Source organism: Typopeltis vanoorti, chromosome 2 (genome assembly GCF_054136105.1).
Source record: "Typopeltis vanoorti isolate ZY-2024b chromosome 2, IOZ_Tvanoo_1.0, whole genome shotgun sequence".
Lineage (NCBI taxonomy): Eukaryota > Metazoa > Arthropoda > Arachnida > Uropygi > Thelyphonidae > Typopeltis > Typopeltis vanoorti.
Window position 1 is genome coordinate 154,850,312 of NC_143550.1, and position 19,909 is coordinate 154,870,220.

A 19,909-nucleotide genomic window follows, 5' to 3' on the forward strand; every position below is an offset into this window, starting at 1 on the left:
CTAATAGTGCAAAAATGGGATTGACCTGCAGGAAGGATATCCATCATCATCATTATTATTATTATTACATGACACCTTCAGGGAGTCCAAAGACTCATCGAGGGAGGGCATCTACTCTACAACTCTCCGTCTCCACCACTCTATCCACCAAATGATCTCAACTACACCAACAGCATCTGCCACTAGTATTCTCACACACAATCACAAACATCGATTCCCACAGTGGGATTCGAACCCACAGCCTTTTGGCTGGAGAGCAGATATGCTAACCACTTGGCAAACCAGGCCAGCAATCATGCTGATTACTATAACTGTTCTTCTGATTCAAACCTGCTGAGATTAAATGATGGAAATATTCTTTGCTGAAATGAGGGCCTGCATTCCCATTTCACTTAAAATTCTCCAACAAGTGAGCTGAAGCAGTTGAAAAAAAGAATTTGGCATGATACAAGCTTCAGCTTTGTACACAGCTTATACTATAGCAGGCACAGCAAAGTTTCATTAACATTGATAATCAAAATCCAACTTTGAAAGAAAATCTAGGAAAAAATACTTGCCTCGTGCTCATATGGCAGTCAAGCCTTTTGGTCGCTTGCCAACATTGTTTGGAGCACAACCTCTTCATTTCCATGCTTCAACCTCTGTTTCACATCCAGAAGATACCATAACATCACCCAAAAATAGAACTGACTGCCTGACTTTATCATTCTCCTCAGATTCTTGAAGAGATGACCAATGCAGGTCTTCTTCCACTATACCAAAATCAGCTTATTACAGGACTTCTCTAGGCTTTCATCAGAAAGACATTAAAACAATCCTTAACTTGAATCAGGTTTCCTAATCCTGATGCTATCCTCTCCCTTCCTCATGATTGTGCTCCAGATTATTATCATTTTTTTAATGTGATTTCCTATAATGAAAGCCTACAGACATATAATAAAAATTACTACTTTGGGTGGGCTAAAGACTTTTTAAAATTATTTTTATCATTTTTAATTTTTTTTTTTATATAATCCAGAAATCAAACTGCATGGAGGCTTTTCAAACCACTTTAGGGCTCAAATAAATGGCGGTCACACACCTAAAGACAATCACAAATATTCAAGCTTACAGTGAAATTCAAACACATGGCCTGTTGGTTGGAAAGCAGGTATGCAAACCATTTGGTCACTGGTGTAGTTTGGTCCCAACCAACTACACCAGTGATCAACACCCGTCCTATATTGTTTTGACAATGCACAATAATCATTAAGTATCAACTCATGGAAACATACCTTTAAAAGCCTTTATTTAGATTATCTCGCAACCAAAATAAAAGGGAGATAAAATTATTTGTCCCACTGCTTCAATTTCAAATGTCATGAAAATTATTATTATTAATATCATAATTATCATAATATCACACCTCTATAGATAGTCAAATGACTCATTGCAGCAAACTCATGCTCTCATGCAAAAAGATGATTGAATCATGTCTTAAACTCATTCACAGTTTGTGCACTCACCATTCTTTCAGGCAATGTATTCCACTCACCAATCGCTATCCATGCAAACTCCTCGCTCCCTTACTCACATTCGCCTAATACAGCTTCCAGAGATGGCCTCTTGCTCCACCCTTGTCTCCCTTTACTCTATGAAAAATCTTCTCCACATAAATTTGGTAACAACCCTTAACCAACTTATATGTCTCAATCATATCATCCCTCTCTGCGTCTGTTCACAAGGCTCTGTGAGCTGAATTCCCTCAATCTGTCCTCATATCCCACAGACCTAACACTGACTTAACGAACATTCTCTGGACACTCTTTATTATATCTTCATTCCCTTGAAAAGCAATCTGTGCATGGTAGTCAATATAGAGCCTAATCAAAGCCTTATATAAGGACACCATAACCTATTTACTTCTGCATGTCAAGGTCTTCCCGATCACTGCCTTAATTCGTTGCAATGATTTTACAGTTTCAGCAATGCAACCCCTAAATCTTCATGTCTCTGTCTACCATCACTCCTAGATTTCTCATCTCTTCTGCCTCTTTCAAAATTTCCCCATTAATTGTATATTCTGAATCATGCCTACCAAATTCCAAGCCCTTGCACTATGCAACATTAAACTGATAGCTCCACTAACTTCCCACTCACATAGTCTACTGAGATCCTCTTGCAAGGTCACAACATCTGCTCTTGTCCTCATAGTTTTTCCTAACTTTTAATTGTTGACAAACAGCTGCATTTCTTCAGTTAAGTCTGTTCCAATATCATTAATATACAATTAAACAATAATGGCCCTGCAGCACTCCATTAGTGACCCTCCTCTTTTGGGATATCACTCCTCCATACAATAATGAAGATGTCATGGATACAACTCCTGGAAAGGTTTCCGGAAACGTGTATTACCATTCTTGGTAGTTGTACAGATTTCAGTTGGATCTAGCAGAGAGGCTTACTTACCAAGTTATTCTATTATGCTCTGTTCAAGCCCCTCTCCAGATTTTTGCAACAATGCCAAAGTATTTTGTACTTTTGCTTCTGCTTTTTGCCTTATACATAAACTGACCTTTTCTTGATAACTTCTGTTTATAATTTTACATAAGTAATATTACCTTTTATTCATTAAACAAACCTTTTTCAAATTTTCCAAGCTTCGAGAACTTCCATATATATACTACTGTAAACACAGATTTTCTTGCTATTCTACAGTGGAATGAGAATAACCTAAGAAATTAATAAAGTGAGATCTTTTCTTACAATTACAAATTTCTTGAAAGAAAGATCTCACATTACTTGTCCAGACAAGATTAGATTTTTCTTCTTGGCCTGACACACTTTTAGACTTTCCTGATATAAATATGTCATATCAATGTAATCCTCAGCCTTCAAAAATACTTAATACGTTTTTCAGTTCAAAATGCTATCTATTACCTGTCTGTTATATAAATCTCAAATCTGCCCACCTGCATAATATGTTGCTCACATTTTAGATGGTGCAAAATCTTCCTTCAAAAAACAAAAAATGCCTAATGCTACCCAAAAGAGGATGGATAGTTCAGTTGGATGATCCTCACTAATATGTCACTGAAGTTACTTTCTCCAGATGTCCAGTTTCTGCTTCTTATGTTTCTTCTATAGGTATTTTCATGGTGATATGACAACAATAATTCCTATATTTCCCTGTAAACTGTAAAAACACAAACCCCTTTACCTTCAACACCACCAGCAGTAGCTGGTGGTGTTGAAAGTGAACATCCATATGCAGTTCAGTTCATGCTTAATGCAGTTCAGTTCATGCATAACTTTTCATGCTTAATTTCTTTTAGGAATATGGATTTAGGAATCTGCAAAGACATGACTTTGAATCCTATCAGGGATGTGACGAACCATTAGAAATGCTTTCTAAAAGATGAATGGTTTCACATGGAGTAGCAAAGTTATTCCTCTACACAAATTAACATGCATAATATAATATACTAGTCTCACAGCCTTAGTTATGTCTTTCATAATTAAAATAATCCAATCCAACTAAACCCCTTTGAATACTAAAGAATTGAACCAAAGAAGAACTGAAAGTTATATTTCTGACAGGAATGTAATCTCCAAATATTCAAAAAATGCATTTTTGTGAGCGTGAATGTGAATATATATATATTATTATGTGACACCTCCAGGGAGTCCAAGGCCTCATCGTGGGAGGGCACACTTCTCTACTTCATTAAATACGTCTCATCCTCTCCACCAATACTTAATTCTCCAACTATGACACTACTACCATCAACAGTATTTTTTGTCTGTAAATTGTGTGTGTTCTGAAGGCTGATTTGTCTGTATGTGGGACGAAAAACCTGAGTTTCAGGGAGAAAAAACCATGCCACCACTGTATGAGATCGGCTAACTCACCTTCAACTAAAAAACCCATATAAGGATTATCAGTCAAGTTATGTGGCTTATGCAACTGACGCCTCAAATTTCATGTCAGTTTGACCATATGATTGCATTTTTATCGATCTATGAAAGTTTTATGAGGTTGTAGAACATCAGCGTTCATCTTAATTGGTCCAATGCAATTAACTGTAGGTTAACTTTGAATGCTTTAATTTCTCAATTAATAACCAGATCTGTGTAGAGTGGGGGGGGACAATGTGTCACGTATTTTGAATAGAGAAGTGTCTTATGTACTCAATTTTTTAATCTTTGTGCTTGCTAAGTTAATATGGAAGAGGAGGACAAAGAAGAGTCGAAGGAGGTATCCTTCGATTACAATCATACAATCCGAGAAAACTCTGGCAGAAAATGATATTTAGTCAATATCATTAATTGTTATAAATTATTTATAGAAAATTATATATTAAAAACTTATCTATATTGGTGTCCTAAATACTTCAGTTCCTGCTCCAAGCATGCAAAACAGATGAAACTCAGAAAACAAAATCAGCAACTCATTACAAATGACAGTGTCCACTTGGATTGAGTGATACAATAATCACTCACAGCCACTGATTTCTAGGTGCTATTGTCTCAGTGCAAACCTTGCCTCATCTTCTGGGTGGTTTACAATGGAATGCTAAGAATTTGACCCACTGTGGCATTTATATGTCTGTTCAAAGGACTCAGTGGAGTCCATATTTGTAACCGCACACCTGACTGATGCAATGTTTACACATCAAAGAGTGTCTTCTTCATGAAGCATTAGTACATTGTGTTTAATTTCAGGAATCCTGTGAAGGCATTAAACAATCAGGGGAGTCTTTAACAGGAATAAATGCAAAAAATATAATATTGGTGATATTGCTATTCCATGGGTGAGTACTGCACACTTAGCACACTTGTAATTTACATCCCTGATATCCTTCGATTACAATCATACAATCCGAGAAAACTATATATATATATATAATATTTGTGTGTATGTGTGTGTGTGTGTATCATCATCATGAAATTCTTGATAAGAACTCTCAAAGGATGTAACAGGATACAATGGCAATGATACGTGAAAAGTTTACATTATTAGTAACATCCAGTGATAATTTTCCTCTATAATTAGTCTGTTATTTTTCAAAATTCCTATACTGTCAGATCTTATATTCTGGTTTTCTAAGGTGCTTCTAACTGCTTCAAACCACCTAATTCTTGGTCCTCGTCTGGGTATTCTCTCTGCAATTTGGTATTAAACTTCTGTTTAGTTAACCTTTCTTCTCCCAGTTTGCCCTCATCTGGGTATTCTTCCTGCAATTTGGAATTAAACATCTGTTTAGCTAACCTTTCTTCTTCCAGTTTATTTAGGTGACCATACCACCTAAGATACAATCTGCTCACATGTTCCTGAATGCTAACAATGTCGCGCCCCTTCCTAATATCTTCATTTTTAATTTGATTATGCATTAATGCTATTTGTTCACTCATTCCCTTTTTCCAAGAGATTTCCATCTCTTTGATGAACATCCATAAATTAAACAAAAATGTGTACACTGTCTTGTGTACAGTTAGCTAGATGTTTTGATCAATTTCTCATTACATCCATAATTTTACTTAATTGACTTCCCATCAAACTAACTTTGGTTATTCTTGTATATTTCCATACTTAATTTACCATTTTCATTAAAAACTATGTCTAATGAACTGAAATATTTTACTTTTATCTATAGCTTCTTCATTCTGGGTGCAGTTGATATTATCCACATTACTATTTTTATACTTTTTTTCCCTTCCTCTTTTCACTGCTGATTTTCATGCCAGATTATTCAAATTACGTTAAGGAATCCTAAGATTTGTACTGTACTTATTTAAGAGTTAATTAACATCACTGCATAAAATAAAGAGTTGAGGTTAACACTTCCAATTTTGATTTCAGATTTATTATTATTAACATCTGACATATAGAGACTCATTATGGGAGGTACACAGTATCACACACATAGAGCTCATCCAACCATGCCTTAAACTGATTGAATGTATCTATATTCACAATACACTCAGGCAATGCATTTCACTCACCAACCACTCTCCATGGAAAGAATCTTCTCCTCACTCCTCTGCTCACATCCTTCCTCCTTATATAGTTTCCAGGGATGGCCTCTTGTTTTATTGCCCCCCCCCTCTCCCATTCTATGAAAAATTTCTTCCATGTCAACCTGATAACAACCCTGGACTCACTTATGTCTCAATCATACCCCCCACCTCCTCCTATTTTATTATTATTATTATTATTATTATTATTATTCAGGCCTCCAAGGAGTCAAAAGACTCATCGAGGGAGGTCCTTCCTAAGACATAAAGTCTGTCAAGACCCATCGAGGGGAGGTCCCCCCCTGAGAAACACAAAGTTTATCATACCACTCTTTAAACTCACTGACCGTTCTCGCTCCCACCACTCCATCAGGCAATGCATTCCACGGCTTAACCACCCTCCACACAAAGAAACCACTCCTTACCCTCTTGCTCACAGTTTCCTTTCGTAACTTCCAGGGATGGCCTCTTGTCATCACTCCTTCCCGCTGATCAACCAAGCGAAAGAACTCCCCAGTGTCAACCCTGTAACCACCTCTCAACAGTTTAAAAGTCTCAATCATATCACCTCTCCTTCTTCTATCCACCAAACTCTGCAGTCCACATTCTCTCAGCCGATCCTCATAACTATCCTTGTACAGTCCTGAAACCATCTTTGTCATCCGTCCTTGTATCCTTTCCACAGTTAATTTATCCCCTTCAAATCCTGGGGACCAAATATGAGAACAATAGTCCAAGTGTGGTCTGATCAGAGACTTATACAACGGAATGATAACCCTCTTATCTCTGCAGGTCAGTGTCCTTCTCATAATAGCAGCAATCCTCTGTGTTACCTTCACCACCTTTGCAATATGTCCCCTAAACTTCAGGTTTCTATCAATCATCAACCCCAGATCTCTTGTCTCCCCTACTTCCTCCAGTATAACTCCTCCCATAGAGTATGCAGCATCCCATCAATGTTTCCCAAACCTCAAGACCTTACATTTTGCTGCATTAAACTGACACCCCCATTCATTTGCCCATCTATCTAGCTTAATTAAATCCTCTTGCAGGGCTACCACATCTGCACTATTACTAATAATCCTTCCCAGCTTCGCATCATCCGCAAACAACTGAATATCCCCCTGCAATCCACTGGCTATGTCATTGATATAAAGGTTAAACAATATAGGTCCTAGTACTGAGCCCTGTGGGACCCCACTTGTAACCCTCTGCCTCCTGGAAACTGCTCCACCATACACAACTCTCTGATACCTATCAGACAGCCAATCCTGAATCCAGTTGACCAATCTGACATCCAGACCCATGTGCTGCAACTTAAATATCAGCTTATCATGTGGCACCCTGTCAAATGCCTTCGCCAAGTCTAAGAAAATTGCAGTATATGCCTTTCCCTCATCTAATGTTCTTGTAACTTTATTATAAAAGGCTAGCATATCGCTAAAACAAGAGCGTCCTTTCACAAATCCATGTTGATTCTCACAGATAACATTACCCTCATCTGCCCAATGCTGTACACGGTCCCTCACTACTTTCTCCAAGTTCTTAACAACTACTGATGACACACAGACTGGTCTATAATTAGACACTTCCAGTCTGTTACCACCCTTATGCAATGGCACTATCTTACCTTCCTTCCATTCCCTGGGCACCTTTGCCAAAGCCAGACTTTCATTGAAAAGCCACGTTAAAGGTACTGTCAATTCCCTAGCACATTCTCTCAAAACTCGTGGCGAAATACCATCCAGTCCCACAGCTTTTGCCTGCAATTTACATTCATTCAATCTATCTTCATACTCCACATTCCAAAGACCAGTTACCACCTTTGTGTATCTCCTCTGGACCTATTCTAATATATCCTCGTCACCATGAAAACCCAGTGACCAAATCTGAGCACACAATAATCCACATGGCCTTATACAATGGAATCATAACTTCTTTATCTCTGCATGTTGACTTTCTTTCATAATGTGCATGAAATAGATGTACGATATAGATGTATGAATATCTGTGGGAAGGGGGGGATGTACACTCTTATTAAGTGCCTCCATAGCACAATTTGAAGAACAATGGGGTACTGCACCCTTCAATTGGAAAAGATCTAAGATTGATTCTTGTCATGATAAGAGGAATCTTTATATGGGCTTTTTTTTTTTTTTTTTCCCCAGTTTAAGGTGAGATAGCTGACCTTGTATGGAGGAAGTAGGGTTTTTTGATCCCAGAAACTCAGGTTTTTTATTCAGCATACAGGCAAATCAGCCATGAGAACACTCACAATTTGCAGATAAAAAATATTGTTGTTGTTGTTGCTGGTGGTAGTAGGTGGTAGATGGCATTGTGTACTGATGGCAATTCTTAACTAGAAAATTCTTTACAGTGATTATTTTTCTCAAAGTGACTCTTTGCTATAACAGATTTAAAGCTAATAATGAAATGATACAAATATATGAAAAACAAATGCGAAACAAGAAATATTTTAGAAAATATAATTTCTTTATATCTGTATTATTAATTTAATTAGATTTCATTTAGATTTATATAATATTTTTATTGTGCATTAAGGTATTTCGAATTTTACTGGTTGACAAGTTCTCTCATTTTTATTTATTTATTAAAATGTTAATAACTTTTTTTTCTTACTTAGATACCACAGGCTCTGTAGAAGGGATATTAATTTTTCCAAAATTGGCTGGTTAGGGAGCAAGGACACTACATTTAAGAATAAGTGGTCCATGGAATGCTCCTTATGAGGATAGATTGAGGTGGATTGCAAAAGATGTTAATAGATGAAAAGGTGGGGGAGGGAGGGATATGATAGAAATATTTAAGTTACTTAAAGGATTTTATAGGAACTGATGCAGGGGAAATGTTTCAACACTTGGCTAAGAACAAGAAGTCATCCCTGGAAGATGAACAAGGGTATAGTTAGCAAGGGCACGAGGACTAGATTTTTTACTTGGAGAGTGGTGAATGAACGGAATCGGTTTTGCCTGAGTCAGTTGTAAGTGATCTGTTTCAAGGAGAGGTGGGATATATATTATACTGATAGTTTGGTTCTCCCACGATGAGTCTTAGGACTCCATGGAGGTGCCCATGCAATAATAATAACAACCTTTCACTGTTTTTATGTACACCTAAGACACTCATCATATGAGTGTCCTGCATAGTGAAAAATTTTGAAGATTTATTGTTTCACAGAGCTAGTTCAAGAATATGTGTATACCTTTCAGTAATTATATTAAAGAAAGTGCCAGGAAAATTACATAAATCCTATTATGCATATTTCCAAACAGTTAGCAAAAAGGTTATTTTTTTCACAATGCTGGGAAATATATACTGTGTCCAGTGTATATTTCACAATATTCAAGCAAATGGCCTCCAACAATGATACAAAACTGATTCAGAATTGCACTGAAAATGCAAAATATCAGCAACTGCTTTTGTGTCATCTCCAAATATTATACATTGTTTTAAAGAATTATGTGAAAATAATGTTGTTCTTGCTGAAACTCAGTCCATTTTGAACTACAAAGAAGACACCTGGATTTTCCGGCTTGTCATTGGTCAATTTCGCTGTCCACCTTGGATTGCTCATTCATTATGGATTTGTTACAATGCTGCTTTGGAAGGAGTACCAAAAAGAAACTTGTCTTAAGAAACTGCAATTAAGAAACTTAATTGCAGTATCCTTTTATCCTGTTAGGAAGATTTCTAGTTTCCAGCGCCTATTCAAATAATTTTGTAAGTGCTGAATATTAGTAGCATTCCCTGATTGCCCTGCCTATCTTCGCATAATAGGCAAACAATTGCACATCTGATGTTAAATGCTGCCTGATGTCATTAATATATAGATTGAACAATAATGGCCCAAGGTCTGAACCCTGGGGTACACCACTGTTCACCTTAAATCTATCAGATTCACACTCATTGTATACCACTTTTGATATGTGTCTGTCAACCATCCCCTGATTCAAGTCAAGAGTTTATATTCCAATCCCATATTCTGCAGTTCATGCAACAGCCTTTGTGTGGTATCCTATCAAATGCCTTAGAAATGCCTATGATAATCCAACATTATCATAGTGTATTCATTCCCTTTATCCAACTTGGCAGTAACGTTGTTATAAAATATGAGCAAATTGCTAAATCATGACCTTCCTTTAGTAAATCCCATGCTGCTCCTTGCAGAGTATAGCTTGTTTGTTTACCCATTTCTGCATATGGGTTCTTACCAACTTCACTAAAATCTTCACTGCCACACCAGGGATGCTGATAGGTCAGTAGTTAGACACATCCATTTTTGTACCACCCTTGTACAATGGAATTATCATACATTCCTTCCATTCCTTAGCTGAGACTCAAGTTATACAAACATGTGAAAGGCCTAGCCAATTTGGCTGAACATTCCTTTAGCAAATGGGCTGATATTCCATCTGTCCCTATAGACAAATTCTTATCCAGGTTATGCAACAGCTCTTCAACCTCATTTTCATGCACATCTAACTCTTCATCCAATGTAACATATACCTGGTTGATATATCTTAGCAAAGTAAGCACTCATTAATTGAACAATCTCATTAGTTTCCAACACTCAAGTACCATTGCATTCAATAAAGTTATTCTTTCACATTCAGTTTTGTTTTTGCTTGTGGCATAACGATAAAATTTTTTTGGATTGCCTTTAGCTTGCATGGCGAATTTATTTTCATACTCTGACTTAGCTTTTCGCACAATGCTCGTTACTTTTCTGGCCTGAGCTTTATATATTTCATAACTCCTCTCACTCTTATTCTCACAATATTCTTTCCACGTCATCTTCTTCTTGTGGATCTCTTGCCTAATAAAGTTGCACATCCATTTTAGTCCCAACCTATTTAAGCACTCTTTCATAGATTCCCATCCATTGCTGACATTTTTCCCATTCAGTAACTGATATCATGGGACCAAAGATAGTATTCTTCTAAGTATTCTCTCTCTTTCTTGGAAAGTATACTAATTGGAGCATCAACACAATTAGCTATTTTCCAAGAAAGCACAGCGTGATCACTGTCACAAATTGGTGGTAAAATAGCCATATTCTTAACAGAGTTCCCTTCTGACACTATGAGCAAATCCAATACTCTTTGACCTTGAGTTCCTTCTTTCACATGCTGCTTGAGAAAGTTGTCTCACAACAATTCAATAAGCTTCTCTTCTACCCTACCATAACGATCACTCGTTTGGTACCAATAAGGCTAAATGTGATGCATTTGTCCACTGCAACTGAGCCGCCAGGTCTGTAGCAACACCCCACCATATATTTCATTCTGTTAGTCTCCACCTCACACCAAACAGACTCAAACTCACCACCACATGGGACATTGTTACCTTCATTGTTTTCTTATGTTTCTACCCTAACTGAGCTTAAGTCATCTGATATCATTAGTAGTACTCCTCCTCCTCCTCCTCTCCTATTTCTTCTGTCATTCCTAAAAATAGTATACCCATTACACTTAATCCCAGTTATCATATCTGATTCTGACAGCCAGGTTTCATTAATACCAACAATCTTAGGCCACATCATATTCAGTGTGTAAGCAACAAACTCGACTCCTTTGTTTCTGATGCTCCTGGTATTTGTGTATAGACATAATAAATTACCACCTAGCCTATTCTTATAATTAGATATACAATCTATATGGTCTTGTTCTAGAATTTTCTCTTTTCCTTCTCCTGACATACTCAAAACATCTGAGTACAAAGCATATTTTCTACTCCTTTGCCACATACATAACCATGTTCGAAGACTATGTCACTAATACCAACAATCTTAGGCCACATCATATTCAATAAAGCAACAAATTCAACCCCTTTGTTTCTGATGCTCTTGGCATTTGTATATAGACATAATAAATTACCACCTAGCCTATTCTTATAATTAGATATACAATATATTTAGAATTTTCTCTTTTCCTTTCCCAGACATACTCAAAAACATCCAAATCCAAAGCATATTTTCCCGCCCCTTTGCCACATAAGTAACCATGTTCAAAGACGTTCATATCTTTATCATGTTTGCATACCGTAGCTGAACTTCCACATACATTTTTCCCATTCCTATCACCCTTTCTTCTTAACTCAGTACTGTCATATCTGAGTAGCAATCCTACAATTTTTGCTCTCTCACATTTCTTTCTCACTTCTTTCAAACAGACCTTTCATATCTTTTCTTATACTATATTTGTCACTACTTAAATTATTAGTACCTACCAGAACTATCATCTATTTTAATTTTCCTTTTTGTTGTTCAATTACATTTTTCATATTTTTAATTTTTGTCCCTGGGAAACTAGAAGTGGCGACTCCCTTGGCAAGTGCAAATTTTAAGATCAAGTCACCATACCATATCACCTCTTTTTTCTTAGATTTTAACTGACTTATCTTGTTATTAATATTATGATTACCAAGTTCAGTACTTTCCTGCCTGTTCTGATCCTTTTTCTTATCTCTAAGTTTAGTCAAATGTTTTTCCACTTTTTCCAATTCTAATTAAACAAGTTTAATCGTTCCGATATTACATCTGGCACAGAGACATCCTCAGGAATACAATATTAAAACTGTATTAACACACACAAAAATAACATGTGGAAGAAATTAGACTGTGGTATACTTAAAGTCTTATGAGGAGCACCTTCTATGGGTGCTGTTGGGCAGGAGGCCTAAGAATTAAAGTTTCAAAAATCTTGGGAAGTTTAGCATAACTATATTTAAATCCAAGTGTGTGCAAACAAAGTTTGTGCCTGAAAGTATCTTCAGGACTGGGGTAAAGTGGTACAACACTGGGCAACTCCTTGCAAAGGTGGAGCAAGCTACCAACTTACCTATCTCAGTATCTCCCATAATGCAAAACTCATCTCCTTGCGGATATGTATAATGTTATGCATTAAGGGAAGGGCCACTACCCAGACTAGTTTCGACCTTTATTGAGGTCTCTTCAGTGGGAGCCAGGCCCAAGTGGAGATACCAAGTGTTGTACCACTTTACCCCAGTCCTGAAGATACTTTCAGGCGCAAACTTTGTTTGCACACACTTGGATAAAGGATTAAACTAAGTTATTATTATTATTATTATTTGACACCTCCAGGGAGTCCAAAGACTCATCGAGGGAGAGTGTGCCAACAGCATCGAACGATTGTCCCCCTTCCAACTACTAACCGCGCTCAAACTTTCTTAACTGAGCCATTAGTAGCAGAGGCTCTACCAATCGACCAACCTTTGCCGGCAATTTATTATAGTCTGACCAAGTGAAAAATAAACTTTCAACATCTTTCTCTAAATCCAGAGTAATTTAATAAAAAGGTGGCACACCGTTTGGCAACTCCTATAGGTAGAGATGACCTTGCTAATGCCTTGGTATCTCCACTTGGGCCTGGCTCCCACTGAAGAGACCTCAATAAAGGTTGAAACTAGTCTGGGTAGTGGCCCTTCCCTTAATGCATAACATTATACATATCCGCAAGGAGATGTGTTTTGCATTATGGGAGATACCGAGATAGGAGTATTGGTAACTTGCTCCACCTTTGCAAGGAGTTTCCCGGTGTTGTACCACTTTACCCCAGTCCTGAAGATACTTTCAGGCGCAAACTTTGTTTGCACACACTTGGATAAATGATTAAACTAAATTTATTATAGTCTGACCAAGTGAAAAATAAACTTTCCAGAACTATATTTATTTAGAATAGGTGTTTTTTTAAATCTGTGGTTATTAAAAAAAAAAAGTCTTTCAAATTTGTATTTCCTCTGATGAAACATAGTAGCTTTTACCCCTCTAATCCTGTGCAAGGTACCTAAAGGCATGGTCAGCTAGACCTGACTGGCAATGGTTGAATCAGCAAATGTATTTATTGTGTTCAACAAGGTGAATATTTGCAGATTTCCCAGTTTGACTATTCCTGGAGTCTTTCAATGAGTCCTTGTAATAACAACAAAAATAATAATAAATGAACGGTTACTTACATGTGAGATAGTGCTTTCTGGTGTTGGAGCAGTAAGAGACATATTGTTGGAGTCATTGCTAATGGGAATGGTTAAGAAAATGAGAAAAGAGTTCGTTTTAAAAAAAAGAAAACAAAAAAAAAATGGGCAACTAATGGGCAAGTGACATGCTCCATACAGCCTCTCCCTGTCAAGTCAACTCTGATTTCCTGCTTTCCACAAAAGGGGCTATAGCAATCTCAGTGAGAAATCTCACTGAAAAAAGTATATCTTCCTGGATAGAGTATATTCCAACTACACACAGTAGGTTGTAGATGATCTTCATTGCCCATTGAAATACCACCACCTTGCTTATTAGAAGCCCGAAGTGGCAAACATATTTGTCTTGCAGAACAGGGGTTCTGGTTTCTGTTCCACACTCCCTCCCTTTCCATCATAAAAATGGTGGCTGCAGGCAACCAGCCTGCAGCCACTATTTTTAACAGATCTAATGTTATGGGTATATCATGTGTTTATCAGCTAGTACAATAAGTAAGGGGGCTTCCTGGTCAGCTGGCACATAATCCCACTGCCATATACTCTGTCAGGTGGTGCCTGTAAATGAATTCAGAGTACTGGTATGTGGGAGGCACTGTTGAAGTCATGTTATGGTAAGGATACTGGTTGCTCTCTGTATGGGTGTCATGTTCAAGAGTCTATATATATATATATATAGATAGGAATATATATCTATATATAGATAGGGATGTGCATTACAAGGATATATATATATATCACCATAATGCATATTCCTATTTTATCCTTTCATCAAATTAAAAATCAATAATGAAACAAAAAATGAACAATGATAATGTCACTGCAATAAAAGTAAACCTCTCTCTCAAAAACCAGCTTCGACAAATAAAACAAAATGCATAAAACATGCCAGAACCAAAAAAAAATCCCTTTCACATCCATTTTACAAACATTCATTGCACTAATGCCAATATAAATGACATCCATAATTTGCAGACATCCAGTCCAAACCTCCTACTTTCGACAGAAACCCAAATTGCAGTTATATCAACCACAGCCCACCTTCAGTGTCCAAACACAATATACTTCATAATTTGTTTCACCTATGCCTTTGTGAGATCTGACATTGCATGGCCTTCCAGAGAATCCCTTGCTTTTGACTTCTCTTGGCTCAAGGTTTCCTTGTCTCATTCAGTAACATCTGCTGTATTTCATTCAAACCACTCTGATTTCCACCTTCCTATCTATGAGGCTTAACCTTCTGCAACCTAGTTATCCAATAGTGAAATCATCCTCCTAGGCAAATCTGGGATTTGTATAGTGTTTTCCTGGATTTTCCTATCCACAGAATACTGTTCTCATTGGATGGCCCACCTAAAATCTCTCTAAAATTTCTCAACTGAGAAGACACTCTAAAAATCCTAGATTCACTCATACTTGGAAACTATTCATGTTTGGGGTGGTGCACCGAAAACATTATTAAAAATTCTCGATGCTGTCCAGAGGAGAGGAATTTGGCACATAGATGATCTCTCTCTCTCACAGATTCATTTCAACCACTATCTTGCATATGCATTATTTCAGTTCTGTGTCTCTTCCACAGGTACTTCCATGGTGATCATCGTGGTTCCAGAGCAATGGCAACCTTCATCTCTGCTTTCTGTTGAGCCTGTTAAAACAAGAGTAGCAGCTGCCCAACATTCCTTTTCAGTACAATACCAAACACACTGAATCTGCTTCTTCTATTCCTCATTTATTCCATCTGCCTCTCTCCTCTGGAACAGCCTTCCTCATGAGGTGTTTCCACAATTACAACCTCTAACTATTCAAGAAAAATGTCAAGAAATTTCTTCTTTCTCAATCTTTACCTGCACCCCATATGCAGCAATGATGTGATATAGGTTCTCCCAATTCTCACATATAGGATAATTAATAAAAAAAAATTTCATAGCTACATATGCCACCAAGAGATAATATATGTTTCATAGTCTTAATTACTTTGGCCATAATTCCAAATAGCCTAAAATATTTCTGTGGACATAACTGATGAAAAATTATGATCCATGATCCACTTTTACTAGGTTTTCTCTGTTACTCCTCCCTGAACTTATTTCTTCACTTTAACTTTTCACTGCATCTACTCTTTTTTTTTTTTCTTTAACCATTCCCGCTGTCCTGTCAAGTGTCATCTCCATCCAGGAGGTTGGTTATCATGATCCCTATCTTTTTCTCTCTTGGACTGCTCTCTTGCTCTATGCATAGTTCAAGCACAGCCTGTCCTTTATGTTTTTGAACCGTGTGTGTGTGTGTGTGTCTCCTTTTTCTGCTCTAGCCTTCAATTCTTCCCTCTAATAAGTTGGTGAGTGATGTAAAAAATGCTCCCTACATTGATAGATTCAGAGCTTGTGGATTGCAGAGGTTGGTTGATAGGCGGAGAAGAGGGGATATGATAGAAACATTTAAATTACTAAAAGGTTTTTATAAGATTGATGCAGGGAAATGTTTCAGCTGTGTGATAGTGATGGAAGAACAAGAGGTCATCCCTGGAAATTAAGGAAAAGTGTGGTTAACAAGGGTGTGAGAACGAGGTTTTTCACCTGGAGGGTGGTGAACGAGTGGAATGCATTGCCTGACTCAGTTGTGAGTTCTTCGTCTGTAAATAAATTCAAGAAGAGATATGATGGATATTGTTTTGATAGTTTGGGTCTCCCAGGATGAGTCTACTGACTCCAGGGAGATACCCATAATAATAAAATAATAATAATAGATATTTTTGAACTCACAATATGACCCATATATGATATTATTTTTTTGTATGCTCATTATTAGTTCCAATTTAGTACCTATTATCTCCAAAACTTTGTTTTTCTGTTTTTTATTTTCAACAAGTTTTGGATGGTTGCACCAATACAGATCACAGCCATAGGTAAGTGACTTTTGGTTATGTAATTTCTAACATGTTATAGTTATATTTTATAACTTATAAGTTTTATAACTTATAGTTATAGTTTTCTAACATGTTTTGGAACTTCTGAAAAAATCAAATGGCAAATGGCTACTAAAAAAATTCAATCAGAAAATATTTGTCCTGCAAGGGCCTGCTTCTGTGTTAATGAAGTTAATCTTAATATTAATGACACTATTATTACTTCATTCTTTAAAAAACATATCCCATACGAGTTTTTACTGAATTTTCAAGCAATAAATAAATGTCTGAATTGCCTCTAGTTATATGCATTTTGATAACATACAACTAATAACAGAATTGAAAAATAATTTTTGATACTAGGCCTGAAGAAAGCATTTCAAATCTTAAGGTATTGTGTTGAAGCCAGAAATAATAAATGATCATTCAGCAAAATTAAATCCATACAGCTGAGGAAAATGATTTCTCCAATAATGCACATATGAATCTTTTTATAATATGCTTGCATTATAGTAATAAAATTGAAATGTCTAAATGCAGATAAGTAAACCTTCCAAATGAAAGTAATGGTTATGCCCACCATCACAACCATGGGGGGGGGGGGTAAAGGACCACTACATCTGACTGTTTCCCTCACACAGTCATTTTCTGCTTTGTGAACAACAGAAAAGAAATTAACATAGCAAGTAATGCATTAATATCTTCTTATACTGTAAAAGACTTTTACTACTTTAGAAATTGTGTAGAAAAAGTATGACATACTGAAACCTAGTCTACTTTGATTAACTTAGCAAATTGAAAAATTAAGTATAAAATAAGGCATTAAAAGTTCAAAACTATTGTGACATATATTCAAATATGATTTCCCCAAATTAAACATTACTACTTTCTGGAGCAAATAACTAAGAAAATAGATTTAATGGTTAGCATGCAGTACCGTCGACAGAGTGTAGCATAGAGGCAGTCTGCCTCACGCCGCGGCTTAATAGGGGAGCTCGTTCAGCCATATTGCAGTAGGTGCCGTCGCTGCTAACAATTCCTGTTAGTGTAGCAAGTGTGGAAAGAAGTTTTTCCAAGCTTAAGCTGATTAAAAATTATTTGCGAACAGCAATGACCTAAGAAAAATTGGTTGGTCTAGCAACTATATCGATAGAGGCAGACATTGCTGATTTAAATTTAGAAGAGCTTCTAAACAGTTTTATTGTGCGATATCCCGGTAGAGCAAACATTTAATTAATATTATTATGTAATTGTTTTGCATTAATGTTTTTCTTGTAATAACAACAAAATAGCAATTGGAGATTTTCTTATATTTTTGTCTTATAATCTATCAGGAGCGATATTTAATTGTTTGCTTCAGGGCTCGATCTAATCTGGCGACGGCCCTGCTGGTATGTGTGTTTCCCTCCATCCTTTAAAGATAAATGCAAACTTGATAAAAGCTACATATACTTATATTGTATCAAAATCAAATTTTCTAAGAAACAAGTTAACACAAATAAATGGTTTAAATATCTGAATTCTTTCATTTAAAGCACATTAAAATCATTAATTCAGTTTTACTCCTTGCTCACATTTCTGTTATCTTCCAGACCCATTAATGAAACTGGTTCAAATTTCCGTTTCATCCTCTTATGTATATTTAGTACTTACTTAAATGTATCATTAATTTCTCACTGTTGATGTTGGTGAGTTTTATTTATGTGTCCCCTCAATGCATGTCTCCAACGAAATATTTTACCACAGTAAATGCAATGAAGATTCTTTGGTTTATGAACTGTCAGATGTTGTTTCAACAGATGATTTGACTTGAATACTTTATGACATACTGTGCATGGAAATTTTGGATGATCTAAACATCTGTTCCTATGATCCTTATAAAAACTGTATTGTGAGAAACAGGCACCACATTTCTCACAGACACACTGTTGCATTTCCTGATGATGAATAAACTGTTTTCTGTTATATATTCCTGAAAAAGGAATTCAAAGTAACACTTCAAAAAATAAATTATAGCAAAGTGTCTCAAGTGATCATTAATGCAAAGCCTTAGTAAAAATGAAATAAAATGGATAGCACATACTTATTTAATGGGTAGTGTGGTTACTGTATGTCAGTTAATTGAATCCTAAATGCAAAATATTAAAACATTATTAAAATTTCAACTGAACTCATGATGTTTTCTGCATTTTTGTCAATAATTTATTATTTATAATGTATGGTATAAAACAAACATTTATATTCTTAGACTACAAATACACAAAAAATATATTAACATTTCACTACTTTAAATAATGTAAGAAACAAACAAAGATGAAAACAGACAGAGGCAACATTTCGTGTCTCATATCAATAATTAAAAATATAGTGTGTAGAAATAAGTATGCTTTATTGGTGGGTTTCATTTATTTAGTTACAATAATCCAAATAGATTTCAGATAGAAACATTTGTGTAAACTCACATTCATAAAAGCAAAATTTCTGGCTCTTTATAATGATTAATTAATAGTTAACTATATTAATGATCATATTTTTATATGTTAGATCATGTTCAGATTTTATCTGAAAAAAAAAAAAAATTGTTCAGGCCTCCATTTCTTCATTCTGGTTCAACACACATGATGCAATTCTCTCATGCACCATTCTCCCAGCAGAAATCAGCTTTTTCAAACTTACTATCAGGAATGGTTCCTTTCTCTTCTTCCTCCTCTCCATTTTGTGAAAAGTTCTTTTGCATTAATCTAATCACATACCTTTCACAAAATATTATATCTCAATAATATTACTCCTCCCTATCTATCAAGATCTGTTGGTGTTATTTCTTAAATTGATCATTATACCAGAAAACTGCTATGAGTCACTCTTCTCTGAAACTTTCACAAAATCTTTTCATTTCCTCAAAAATCAGCAAACCAAATCTGAACACAGTAGTTCATAGGCAGCCTGAAGGCCTTGTAGAGTGGACTATAACCTCTTTCTTTTTCTTTCTCTTCCTTC

At 36.1% G+C, this 19,909-nt stretch overlaps 1 long non-coding RNA gene across 1 annotated transcript in view; it reads right to left on the reverse strand.

Moving 5' to 3' along the window:
• The window catches only part of LOC150109547 (uncharacterized), a 49,787-nt gene extending 30,922 nt beyond the window's left edge, over positions 1-18,865 (reverse strand). Inside the window, exon 1 of the long non-coding RNA XR_016549918.1 lies at positions 18,566-18,865. This is a non-coding gene — a long non-coding RNA (uncharacterized LOC150109547). The remainder of the gene's footprint in view (positions 1-18,565) is intronic.
• Between the last annotated feature and the right edge of the window lie 1,044 nt (positions 18,866-19,909).